This window comes from Protopterus annectens, chromosome 3.part1, assembly GCF_019279795.1.
Source record: "Protopterus annectens isolate FY-2018-M chromosome 3.part1, PAN1.0, whole genome shotgun sequence".
NCBI classification, from domain to species: domain Eukaryota; kingdom Metazoa; phylum Chordata; order Ceratodontiformes; family Protopteridae; genus Protopterus; species Protopterus annectens.
In genome coordinates, this window is record NC_056732.1 from 1,754,970,690 (window position 1) to 1,754,985,145 (window position 14,456).

A 14,456-nucleotide genomic window follows, 5' to 3' on the forward strand; every position below is an offset into this window, starting at 1 on the left:
GAGATTCAGGCTTTCTAAAAGGGAAAAGGGCTTCCAGGGTGAGAGGGGGATCATGGATAATTAGTCATTCTGATTTTTTGGACTGTCTTTGTTTTGGGAGGTTCCACGATTCTTTTTGGATTTCCCTTGACATTTCTTTGCAAATGTTTGTTTACCTTGATTTTGTTGAGACAGTTTATTTTGTTCTTTGCCAAAATCAGATGAGAGGTTATAGAATCCCTTAAAAATAGAAATGGAGGGCTTAAAAGTTTTAGAGATTACCTGTGTCAGTTTATTTCCTTCATCACAGTTTTCAATCCCCTCTGCAGCAGAGAGGCCAAAAAAGTCAATCTCTATCCAAAGTAGAATTTAAATTTTCATTTTAACTGGTTGGTTCTGAGAACACAGCCTGCCAAACATTCTCAAAACAGTAACAGTGGCCAAAGTTCTGGAAAAAGTATCAACTAAGTCATACACACACTGCAAACAATGAGTAGTTGCCTGTAAAAAGGAAGAAAAAAAACTTATTTAAAGCAGATTTTCCTCACAAGAACAAACTGCAGACAAAACATTAGTCATAATTTTGTAATTACAACAAAGTTTAATATATAAGCCTGACTGTTCAAAATTCTGAAAATTGAAGTTGCAGAAGCATACACATTCTCCTATATTTATCAATAATTGTTTCATCCTTCATAAAGAGCTGGATGGGAATTAACTAAATGCTTCACAGCAGTAGGATTACCTGGATCAGGTTTGGCAAGAGTGTATATAAACTTAAGACTAAGGAACTGTATATATTCTATTTGCCTTTTGAAGGGCAGCTGCTTGGCTATCAGGAAAAAAAAAACAGTAGCACCCACATCCTACAAAGCTGACAGAACTGGAGGAATAGGTGATGGTTTTGGGAATTCCTTCTGTAACAACTTCTAGTATTTTCTGAGGGACAGACAAACCCAAGTGTTCTCCAACTGAAAACACAGGCACATTCTGGAAACAGTCTCAGTGAAAGAGAACCCCTCACAGGGAGAATCAGAAATCAAGCTCCTAAATCTGAAATATGAGGACAAAACCCTACACCTGTCCCTTCATCTTCCTTTCCAAATTCAGAATCTTGAATAACTTCAAAAAAAGAGGTTACTTTATAAGAAGGATCAATAGCCTGAATTAAACCCTGGGACAAAGTAAACTACTCCTGTCTAAAGAAATTTAAGGAGTAGCGTGTACATGTTTATTTTTTTTTTCTTTTTTTACAATAAAAATGGGGCCAACAGTGTTATTAATGAGTAGCAGCCTCCCCAGGGATTGGCACAATATTCAGAAACACCAGGGAATGTTTCCCTGTTACTTGTTTAAGACGAACAAGAGCGGTCCTCCCTTGCCCATTCAGGGGACCTCAACAGCCACAGCGGATGTGTCTAACCACCAGTCCATATGCTACACTTCAGAGAAAGAGAAATCTGGGTAAAAGATGAGTGGTCTGAAAGGCCACATCACAGTCACCCACCAGTGACTAAAGCAAATTGCTAGTGGTGGCAAAGGTTGTTTGTTTAACTTTTTCTTTTTGTGTCTGGAAGAAGGATTAACCATGGGAACAATGCTCTTTGCCATTGTCAAACTGAAAATGATGCCTCTTTACCTGTGAAAACAAGCAGTAGCAGCTGGCAACAATTAATATATTTAAAAAGTAATTTTTTTTCACTTAAAATACAATAACCACACTTTAAAACACTTTGCCAGCCTCCAAACATTAAATAAACACAATTACTCAATGGGAAAAAAAAATTAAATACTTTAAATGAATTTTAAACTGACAGGAAAAAGACCGATCTCATTAAAAAATATAATACATCCTTATGGCAGTCTATTAGAACACAAACTCCTGAAAAATAACATTCACGAACAAGAAAGTATTATTATTCATTTTTATTTATTTATTTATTTTGACCAGGTTAATCCCACTCGGCTAATAGCCTCTTTTCATGGGATACCCAAGTTGGTATTGATACTACTAGGGGCTATTTCACCAGAGAATTGGGGAACTACCCCAACTCTTTTTGATAGGTGACATGAAATCTTTTACATTCACCAGTTCAAGCAGCTGGGTCCTCAGTTTAGCATTTCATCCAATGGCTGACTCACTAATGAGTGCAAAACCCTCCATATACCTCACTGCAGTGTCAACAATCAGTCTACCAAATGTGGGAGTAGAACCCACAGCCTTCTGCACCATACATGAATGTGCTAAATGTTGTGCCACTGACACTTTAAAGAGAGTTTTAGAAATGTAAGTTGTTTTCCCCAAGAAGATACTTATCTGTTTAGCAGAGGGAACATGCTGACTGTTGATCCTCAAAAGCCTAAGATGAGTGTATTATACAGCTGCAGGTGAGCTCTGAAGAGGTTTGTACACAAGTCTGTCTTTTTAATCAGCTCAGCTTGAGCTGACTGACAGTTTGGGAAAGTGGAAGGTACCCTGCAGCTTTAGAAGCTGGATGGTTATTACATCCTTGGCAGGATATAACCCCATATAGCTAAGGCTACTGCAGCAATGATCAATATGATAATAATTTTAAATTTGCATAATGAAAGCAAATATTATACTCCTTTAAACAGCTTAGTGAAAAAAGCAACCAACTATCAAGTCTGTAGATAATTCATATTAGGATTCTGTGCATAGTTATCTATTCTAATTGATGTACTTCTTTATTCTAGTTTGTTATGTATAAACCTTATGCTTCAGTGTATAGTACACTATAGTATATAGTATGATGTAACAGTTTTGTACATAGAGGACAGTCACTTCTTTAAAAACATGGAGATGTCTCAAGCAAGGAGTCTGAGTTCTGTCTCTTTAAAAGTAAAAGTAAGTTTTTGTGAATAATATGACCAAAGTTAGTCTTCTCTTTCGAGTAAAGGCTCAAGGTGTGTGTGGTCACACTCTATCTACCTTAGATTGTTAACTTGGAAACATTTTCTAGATGCAGATCTGACAATAGCTAAGCATGCTATTACAAGTATCAGTCTTTGTCTTTGTTTGTCTTTTTGGCTTTTCCCAGTTAGGGGTTGCCACAGTGGAACTCCGGTCTGCTAATGATTGGCAGTTGACTTTTATGGTGCCGAGTTGCTAGCCCAAAGCCCAAACTTCAGCAAAGGCACACTTATTCATGCATGTCTTTCGGAAGCCACTCCACCATGGGGAGGAAATGCAAATTCCTCACAGAAGGCACTCCAGCCGAGAATCGAACAGGAGAACCTTTTGCTGTGAGGTAACAACACTACCACAGTAGCGCTCTGTTATTTTTACAAGTATCAGTATTCTTATGAAATATTTAAATGTTTTAGAATGCTTACTATATGCCAGAGATACTGTGTAATTACTTTAGCTTCCAAAAAGTGTTCCTCCAAACCACTGCATCCATGGGTAAATGTAACAATATCCACAGCTGAACATTGCTTACTGCAGCTATACTTCATTGCTGGTTGTTGGTAATGCTGAATTTAGTGATCACTATGGAGTTAATCGTAATGGTGAAACTTAGGGGTAAAGATCATCAGAGATGGTAAGTCCAGTCTTTGATATACCCTAGCATAGCAAGTTAAGATTACAGTTTGTATTGTTTTAAAGTATAATAATAATGTGTTGTAAAATGTAAAAACAGAATGAAAGGCAGTGACACATTTAAGTCAATCACTCTTCAACAATATGTGCTTTATCTGGATACACTGCAAATGTTGAATTGCTAAAATGGTGAACAGCACAACACTGACCACAAAAAGTCAAACCCAGTAACTTGATGTGGCCATTGAACAGCAAGAACTGTAGTGTAAGCACCAACTTGATATGTATAATTAACAGGAGCTTCCCACATGGAGGTGTAGGGTGGCTTGCCCCCCCCCCACACCAGATAGTATGTCACATTTTTTGGCATTTTGAGTGTCAACCTTGTGTGGTCACGTTTATCTTGTTCAGCATTCCTGCTATTTGACATTTTAAGTGTATTCCATTTTATCTTACCATTTAGGAGAAATCTGGAGATGAGTTTTATAAACTCAAAATGTTAGTAAGGCGTGTGCAGTGGTGTGCTGTTCCTCATTTTGTCAGTCATAGTATGAGTTAATGTTACAAGAAAAATATCTGTAAGTCTGCATCTGACATGCATAGAAAGGCAAGTTTTCTGCATTTAGGAGAAACTTCTGTGAAACTGTAGTATTGCTATACTATATAGTACCATTACAGAAGTAATATATAATTCTGTAACTGCCATAAATAGTATTCAACCTATTACTTAATCAGGGAAGTACATTAAAAAGATGCTAAACATGAAGCTAGTCTAGATTGTTTATTATTGATTAAAGTTGAATTTATTGATCCACATGCAGTAAATATATGCAACATTAAAACACCACTAATTATAATGGAGCAACAAGATTTACAGACTTCTTCTTTTGGCTGCTCCCATCAGGGGTCACCACAGTGGATCATCTGTTTCCATTTATCCTGTCCTCTGCATCTTGTTCTGTCACACCAGCCACCTGCATGTCCTCTCTCACCACATCTATAAACCTTATCTTAGGCCTTCCTCTTTTCCTGTGAACTGGCAGCTTCATCCTTAGCATCTTTTTCCCAATATACTCAGCATCCTTCCTCAGCACATGTCCAAACCAAAGTAATCTTGTCTCTTTGGCTTTGTCTCCAAACCTTCCAACCTGGGCTGACCCTCTAATATACTTATTCCTAATCCTGTCCACCCTCGTCACACCCAGTGCAAATCTTAACATCTTTAATTCTGCCACGTCAAGCTCTGATGCCTGCCTTTTTGTCAGTGCCACTGTCTCCAACCCATATAACATAGCTGGTCTCACTACACTCTTGTAGACCTTCCATTTCACTCTTACTGGTACTCGTCTGTCACAAATCACTCCTGACACTCTTCTCCACCCACTCCATCCTGCCTGTACTCCCTTCTTCACCTCTCTCCTACACTCACCATTACTCTGAACTGTTGATCCTAAGTATTTAAACTCATCCACCTTTGCCACCTCTACTCCCTGCATCCTCACCATTCCTCTATCCTCCCTCTCATTCACACACATATATTCAGTCTTAGTCCTGCCGACCTTCATTCCTCTTCTCTCTAGAGTATATCTCCACCTCTCCAGGGTCTCCTCCACCTGTTCCCTACTCTCACTGCAGATCACAATGTCATCTGCAAACATCATAGTCCACGGGGACTCCTGTCTGATCTTGTCTGTCAACCTGTCCATCACCATTGCAAATAAAAAAGGGTTCAGAGCTGATCCTTGATGTAGTCCTACCTCCACCTTAAATACATCCATCACTCCCACCGCAGACCTCACCGCTGTCACACTACCCTTGTACATATCCTGTACCACTCTTAAATACTTCTCTAAAACTCCTGACTTCAGTTTTTTGAAAACCCACACTGATATTTTGAGGCATGTGTGTGTAAGCAAGATTTCTGATTAATCCTGTATGTATGAGTTCATGCATCATTGCTTATGTGTATGTGTTTCATTTTTTATGCATTTGTTAGCAGGGTACTCCCACTGGAAAAGCTGTTCCTTTTCAAGGGTGACCCAGGCATACTGTGAGATTAAGTGACTTGCTCCAAGTAACACAACAGGCAAATGAATATGGAAACAATCAAACCATGTACCTTGCATATGTGTACAAGTAAATATGAATATGTGTCTGTTTGACTCTATGTGTCTGTGTTTGCATATGTGTGTGTGTGTGTGTGTGTGTGTGTGTGTGTGTGTGTGTGTGTGTGTGTGTGTGTGTGTGTGTGTGTATGTGTGTATCTTTCTGTCTGTCTGCACTGTAATCCATACCACTTGTATGGCTGCAACTCCCATCACACCCTGCTACCTGATCCTCAAAGTGGCCCGTGCTATTAGGAAAGGGATAAGTAGCAAGATAGCTAACAAGGGATGCTAAAATACTTCTTTCTAGTCCATGACCATCTCATAGTATAACTTCATACATGCATAAAGGTACACTCTCCTTGCAATGACTTGCAAAGACTTAAAAAGACTTAAAAAAAAAAAAAAAAGAGTCATGGACATTCAGAAGCCATATAGTCGACACTCTTGATGTCCTTAAGTGTCATTTGTATATATTTGACTCTCACATCAACAATACAATAAAATTAGTTAATAAAAAAATTGGATCCCTTTACAGAATCAAACCCTTCCTTACACCTGAAGCAAGAACCACCTTAGCCAGATCTCACCTGATCTCTACTCTTCTATATGCTTCCCCCATATACACAAATCTCTCTCAAAATAACCTTAAGAAACGATCTACATCCTACAATAATATTGCTAGATTTGACACAGGATCCCCATATAGAACTCACCACTGCCTGAACCTAAAACAGCTAGGTTGGCTTGAACTTCCAAACTAACTCCGACTTCAACAATTTTTAATAGCTCATAAGATCTTATACCATCCAACTAAAATACCTATAATCTCAAACAACATCTCACCATATAATAACTTGAAACAACTTCGCTCTTCCAGCAAACTACTAATTAAAACAACCAAACCCAATAACTCTGCAGGTGACTGCCTCTTTTCCAACTCTGTTGGAAAAATGTGGAATAAACTACCCTCTGAAATCCTATCTTTGTCTTCTCTCCCACTTTTTAAAAGACAATTGAAACTTCATCTCAATAAACACTGGCTATGCTCCTGTAACAACCCAGACTAACGGAGTCTTCCTCTCTATGTTCTTGTGCTCCTTATACCCTTGTTATAACTGCCCGAAAGTAACATCTACAAAGATATATGTGACCTGTTACATACTGTATGACTTTTTACAGAACATTTGTCTACTTTAAATTTCGTTTTTGCTTTGATTATATTGTATGCTTTCTGTATTAACTTGCTCTCTCACCTAACATTGTATTGCCTACCTCTGTTTAAAATTATCATAACCACTGGGGCTTTTCTCCCCGGGCCTCTACTGAAAATGGACATATATCCAGCTAGACTAGCCCGGTCAACAAATGTAAAATAAAAATAAGTATATCCTATGGACCTCTATTACAGAATGTTTAAGGTATCACATAGTGAAAACTCTAGCTTGGCTAGTTTATTTTTGTATTGGTACACACGCGTGGACACACACACACACACACACACACACACACACACACACACACACACACACACACACACACACACATACACAGACATATATATAAATATATGTATATATACATACACACTATGACTGTGTTCTACTTTAGAGTGTAACATTGATAGAATTATCTTCCCCTTTAATATTAAAATAATTTTAATTATGCATTTTCATTTCACAATCAGATATGAAGTACCTCTTCTCTTAAATATGTTTTATTCTGTAGGTCCTTTTTCTGTTATACATAACATTTTTAATAAAGGAGAAGAGTTTTTATTTCTAGCTCATGAATATTTTTGTACATATTGTATGTGGTTCACAGAGTGGTGTTACAAAGCACTTTCTGGTTTACTGACATACTCAGGATCACACAGTATACAAATGGATCCAAAGGGATTCAAAACAAGAACATACCAACTGCTTAGTACAGGAAAAGCTGAGCATTAAAAATTAATAAGTTGAGCTGGACACAGTCAATGTCAACTGAAAATATTAGTCTAGACATCAAATTAGATATCAGATCAAAATATTATATTATCATAGCATAGCAAAGGTAATATCATCTAACTTAAATAATAGCAACAACAAAATAAATTATGTCAATTATTGGTACAGAGAGTATGTTAAATTTGCTGTTGCATAAAAGGCTAGGTTTAGTATCTGAAGTGTAGTTAAACCGTGATATACCAATACTTGAGATAAAACAATGTGAAAGTAGTAGACTCCAAATCCGACTTCAGAACAGTAACAAGTGGAGTACCACAGGGTTCAGTCCTTTGGCTAACAAAGTCTGCAGATGACTGCAAACTAGGAGCCATAATCGAAACTCCTAACAATGTGGACATACTACAAAAGGGCCTCACTGAGACAGATGCCTGGTGTCAAATCCATGGCCTGAAGCTCAATGCCAAAAAGTGTATTGTCATCCCCTTTGGTAAAAACTCTGTACCCATGAACTACCACATAGCTAGTAGTCTACTTAATGCTGAAAATGTGATGAGACCTTGGGACACAGGTGGACAGTAGTCTCTGCTTTGATAATCACATCGCCACAGTGGTCAGGAAATCCTTCTACATGGCTCACCTCATACAAAAAGTTTCTCATCCAGAAAAAAGAGGTCATTGTTCCACTCTACTCATCACTCATTAGACCCATTATAGAGTACAACACTCCTTTTGGCATGTACCTCACAAGACATCTACAACAACTGGAAAGGCCTCAGAAATACCTCACAAAGAGGATTACTGGCCTCAAACAGATGCCCTACGTAGACAGTTTCAAAAAACTCCAGCTTTACTCCGTCGCATATCGCCTACTCAGAGGTGATCTCCGCCTAACATACAAAGCTATGTCAAACCCAGAGCTGCTGGACATGCTCCACTTAAAGAAATCCAAATCCCTCTGAGCTACACGCTCTAGGGACCTAAACCTTGTCACCACAATAAACAGAACATGCCGGAGGGATAGATTCCTGTCCCAGAGACTTCCCATACTCTGGAATAAACTACCTAGCTATATCAAACAAAGCTCCTCATTAGCACTCTTCAAGAAAAATCTTGATGATTGGATGGGAAATAGGAAATTCACCCTGGGGATCACCTTTGTGGCTCTGCTCGACAGTGGCACAGGAAAATTATTTTCTTGGGTGGCAAAAGCCAGGGTACCTTTTTGGCTAGGCTTGTATAGGCCCCAGGAACGATAGCCTAGTACCTACCTATGAACCTATGAACCTATGATAAAGTGGGAGTTGAAAATGTGGGCTATTTGTTGTGGGTCTTTATCAGGGGAGGTGATGGGTTTTGTGTGGTCCTAGGATTATGGAGAGAAGAGACTAATTTACAGAATTCTTTTGGAGTTATTTCTTTGACTAGATGACTGTTGTGAAATATATATATATATATATATATATATATATATATATATATATATATATATATATTTATATGTTTTTAATTTGTAATTGATTTATTGGCTTTGTTACAAAGTTGCTTGAAGTTAATTTAATTTGCGTGGCTTTTGTTTTGATGCCATTCTTTCCAGGCATGGTCTCTGGAAAGAACAATTTGTTTTGCTGGTTTTGTAAGCCAAGGGGCATGATTAAGTTTTGTTCTTTTGTACCAAATGGGGGCTAAATTATTTAAGGTAGCAAGGGAGACCTTATTAAAATAGTTTACAGCATCTTCTAAGGGTAATGTTTTTAACAAATGTATTAATGTTCAGATATAAGCAAACAATTACATAAAAAGCTTTACATAAAATTCAACAATGAAAGAAGAGAAAACCAGAAACAAATCACAACTAAAGTATTTACAGAGATGTCAACTTTATACAACTACATTCAACCTTAGGATATATAAAGTGACTTAATTAAATAAACAGATACTTTGTTAATAAAACATTTAACTTATACCACATATTATATGAAGACGTATTTCTGATGGATCTTCATTTAATAGTCAACAATTCCAAGTGACAAATTTCAGTAATGATATTCTTAAATTCTGAGAAAGAGGGTGAAGTATCAGATTTCCACCTTCTAGTTATAACCTTTCTAGGAACAGTTAAAATAGACCAAACCAGGGAGTATTTAATTTTTTTATTACACAAGCAGGAATTGGTGTATTGAACAGAACCAAAGATGTAGTTAGAACAAAGTTATCTGAAAATAAAGCCTGAAGCAAGTTGTTTATGTTGCCCCAATAGGCTTTCTGAATTATGCAGTCAAAAAACATATGAGACCAGTCAGTCTTTGTTTCTGTTTTACATCTCCAGCACATACTGTCTCTCTTTTTAATTTTCCCCACTATTTGAGGTGTCAAAAAGGACTTGTACATACATTTCCGGGCAAACAATCTCCATATAGTTGAGGAAGTCGTCAATCTGGATGATTCTAATATTATTTTCTTATCCTGATCATTAGGTGGATTATTAGTAACTGAGGAGAAATAGTTCCAATAGTTCTCTGGATAACTTTTTATTTCATTTCTAATTATTTATATATTTGTGAAAGTTTGCCATTATTAGGAAATTTATGTTGCATAGATAGAGCCAAAAGGCTGAATAATTTAGGGACAGACACTTTATACTAGATGAAATTACATCTATTTTATTAGGCACAAACTGTCTGCAGGCTTGTATTTTCAGCCAGAGATTTTTACTTTATTCATATTCAGCAATTAACCTACAGATTTCAATTTGTCATTTATCAGCAATTGAAACCAATAAGCTAAATTCTTATCCTTGAACACCATATTTTTTGCAGAATCTGAAGAAGACATATTTCCTTGTGTAAAAGCAATAGTGAAAAGAAGGAAATTCCAGGCTTTAGGGAGGGTGTCTGTAGCTTCATAGCACTTCCCCCCTCAGAGGATGTAGACAACTATGCTGAGCAGCATGCCATACAGTATACAAGCACGCGTACAACTGCATGGACTCAGTCATACCCAATAGAACTAAAACCTGTTCCTCAAGGAAACACAAACCTGTTTGGTGGCTATCCTCTATCAACAGGCTTTACAACAAAAGGAAGAAACTGCTGTCCAAGGGTAAAAAGGAACATATTCCAAATTGAAAAAGCTCCCTCCTTAACCTCAACAAGAAAATTAAAGTAAATTAGATCACTAGTGAAAGCCTCCAAAGCCAATTATGAATTTAAACTAGCCCTTAAAACAAAGGGAAACCACAAAGTCTTCTTCAGTTACATCAGGAACCTCCATGGCAAAGCCCAGGCTTGTTCTTTATTAGTACATAACAGTATCACTTACACCAATCATTGTTGAGTTAGCCAACATTCTAGCAGAGAGGTTCAGTACAAACTTCACCCACTTCAACCCCAAAAGACCTTTTTGACATCCACGATACTTGTCCCACATGTGACATCTCTGTAGATCAAGTGCTAATGGCCCTATCCAAAGCAAACAACACAGCTTCCATGGGACCTGATAGTATCCCAGGCTGTATTCTGCACCATCTTCAGCAAGGACTGGCTTCACCACTGAGCATCCTGTTCAACCACAGCCTAAGTACAGGCTTCATTCCAGCAGAGGGGAGAACTGCCATTGTCATCCCCTTGCACAAAGGTGGAACCACTACTGACTGGAAACAATTATCCCATTAGCTTGACAAGTCTGATCTGTAAAGCCATGGAGTGTATTATTATGGATCTCATAAACAAGGACATAGGCAATCTCCAAGCAATTGACCCCACCCAGTTTGATTTCGTCAAGGGCAGATCTTGCCTGTTGAGCCCTGGTTGACTTATTTGTGAGTGTCACCAAGTCCCTGGAAGAGAGAAAGTCAGTACATACAGCTTAGCTTGACCTGGCCAAGGCCTTTGACACAATCTCCCACTCCGGCATCATTGAAAAGCTAACACAACTTGGTGTAAATCCCTATCTCATCAGGTTGATGGCCAATTGGCTCACTCACAGGACCCTCACAGCCAAAATAGGTGCCTCCACCTCTGATAGCAGAACTGTAACTAGTGGAGTTCACCAGGGATCTGTCCTGGGACCCCTATTGTTTGACATCTACTTCTCAGAGGTTCAGGCAAAGACAAAACACCTGTGGCTGACCAAGTTTGTGGATGACTGTAAGTTGGGTGCTGTCATTGACATCCCAAATTATGTTAACATACTGTAAGAGGGTCTCACAGCAACTAATGACTGGTGCCAAAGTCATGGTGTCAAGCTAAATGCAAAAAAAATGTATCACCATACCATTTGGCAAAAACACGGCCCCTACTGATTACCACATCAACAGCAACCCCCTAAGCACACAACCTGTGGTGAGAGACCTGGCACTTAGGTTGATAACAACCTCACATTCGACCATCATGTAGTGGCAGTGGTCAGAAAAGCCTTTTACTTGGTTCATCTCATAAGTAAAGGGATTTCATCCAGAAAAAAGGAGATTATTACCTATCTATACTCCTCCCTCATTAGACCATTAATTTAGCATAATGCCCCATTTGGTATGCATCTCTCCAGACAACTGCACCAACTGGAAAGGCCACTGAAATACCTCACAAACAGAATCCATGGCCTCCAATACCTGTCAATGTGGATAGGCTCAAAACATTATCAGTCTATTCAGTATTGTACAGATTGCTTGGGTGGGATCTCTGTCGCACCTACAAGGCAAACTCAGACCCTGCCCTACTAGAAATGCTGCATTTCCATAAGTCTAACTCCTCATATGTTACCCACTCAAAAGGCCTGAATCTAATATGCAACATCAACAAAACCTCCTGGAAAGACAGATGTATCTCCCAGAGGCTGCTCTGTCTCGGTAAAGGCTTACATAAATGTCAAACAGAGCACCTCGCTGACCTTCTTCAAGTGCAGCCTTGATGAGTGGATAGGAAACCAGAAATTTGTCCCAGTGGTCCCACCTGTATCCCTAATTGACAGGGGTGACAGGTACTGACTGAGGTTTCTTTTTGGGGATAAACTCTTGGCTAGGCTTGCAAGGTCCCCAGGACCATTAGCCTAATAACCTCCTATAATCCTATGATCCTATTATCCTATGCTGCGTTTGTGTGCCTGTGCTGTGAAAGAACTAATGAGTTATCAAATCGAAATGAATATCAGCAACATTTACAAAGAGACCATTAAAAATGAACAATCCAGGGCTTATGTTGAAAACATATAGCAAACAAATGGTCATTATCACTCAGGTTTGATCATTTCATTGCTTAGAACCTTCCAGTCTTCCATACTCAATTCATCTGTCTCTTTTGTGTATGTGTTTGTGTGTGTGCATGTGTGTGTTAGTGTGTGTTATATATCTATCGCTGTGTGTATGTAGTATATGTATGTATGTATGTATGTATATATATATATATATATATATATATATATATATATATATATATATAAAATGTGCGCGAGTGGTTATGTGCATTTCAGATATGTATGTATGTCTGAAGACATAATTAAGATATACTCTTTATGACATGACTACAAGCATAAAGCATAAACTTGATAAAATGCAAAAATGCCTAAATAAGAATATTTTTTAAGAACAGGTGTATAGATTTACAGGAGATACTATGTGCTCTAACTGAAAGAGGACAAGTAACCAAACAGTGAGATTGTATCAGTTTAATTGAAAGTATACGCCAGTGAAAAGTTGCATACTAAGAAAACATTACACATTTATATGTATGTCCAGTAAGAACTGCCCTTAAAGTAAATTTTAAAAGTCGAACCTTGATTTTGAATCATACAATCTGAATTTAATTACTTGTTCAGGTACCTGCTGGAGCTGCAAGGGGGGGGGGGGGATAGTGAGGTATTTCTTGCTCACCATTCTGCACGAAAGAGGGATGGCGATGATGTGACCCAAAAAACAAGTTTCCTTCTGAAGTCCCATTAGTGACCAGAGGTATAGTTACCTGTGTGGCAGGGGTAGACATAGCTGTTCAAGGTCCCTGGGTGGCGTACACTTGGGACTATGCCTCATGGCTTTCTTAGCCTACAAATGAACAGCCACACATAATTGAGGGGAGGGGTAGAGCCTTCTATTTATTTATTTACAATATGATAACTAAGTACGTAGGTTGGACAAATATCACTTTCCAACTGCAAGCGAGGCCTGTGAGCAGTAGGAAATAATACAGAAGGGGAAGAATAAAACATACATTATGATAAAAGATACATTATGTGACATAGTAGCAAACAAAATATGTATATGGAAGGTGATATTGTCAATTAAACAAATTACATACAAAAGCTAAATAAAATATACATGATTCACAAGATGTAATACAATATGTTTCAGTTAAAGAAATTGACAAAGTGTAAGAGAAGTGCATTAGTCGTGTGTTCTGAAAAAGCATTGCCTAGTCAGAGAGAAGCATATAGCAAGTTAAGATTAAGTAAGTTTATGTTGGGACTTCACTGCTTATTCTGAGGCTGGTATGGTACTTGTCTAAACATTGTCAAGGAAGCATGTGACACAACTGAACAAGCCACAAGCCGAACTCTGTAGGCAGCAGTATTGGATTTCTGAAACATGACTTTTAATAAAGTGTTAAACTGAGTTAAGCAACTTACCAGCAGCATAAAGCAGAACTGTCACAAGAACAACCAGGGAAAGTTTCATTGCCAGGGACTGTATAATAAGCACTGTGCCAAGACCACAGTGTAAGCCTGGTACTGATGCACTTGGCACCCGAGTGGATTTTCAAGCTGAACAGAATGTACTCCTTTGATGTTACAGAACTGGCAGCGTGCACCTTTCTGAAAAAGACAATAATATTGAATTACTGAAGTACAAATTATTTAAGACCTATATGACATATT

General features: G+C 38.1%; 1 long non-coding RNA gene across 2 annotated transcripts in view; it reads right to left on the bottom strand.

The window, feature by feature from the left end:
• The window catches only part of LOC122798661, a 700,012-nt gene extending 685,784 nt beyond the window's left edge, over positions 1-14,228 (bottom strand). Inside the window, exon 1 of one of the 2 annotated variants that reach the window (XR_006364296.1) lies at positions 14,208-14,228. This is a non-coding gene — a long non-coding RNA (uncharacterized LOC122798661). The remainder of the gene's footprint in view (positions 1-14,207) is intronic. The other variant, XR_006364295.1, reaches the window with a different exon arrangement.
• Positions 14,229-14,456: the final 228 nt, after the last annotated feature.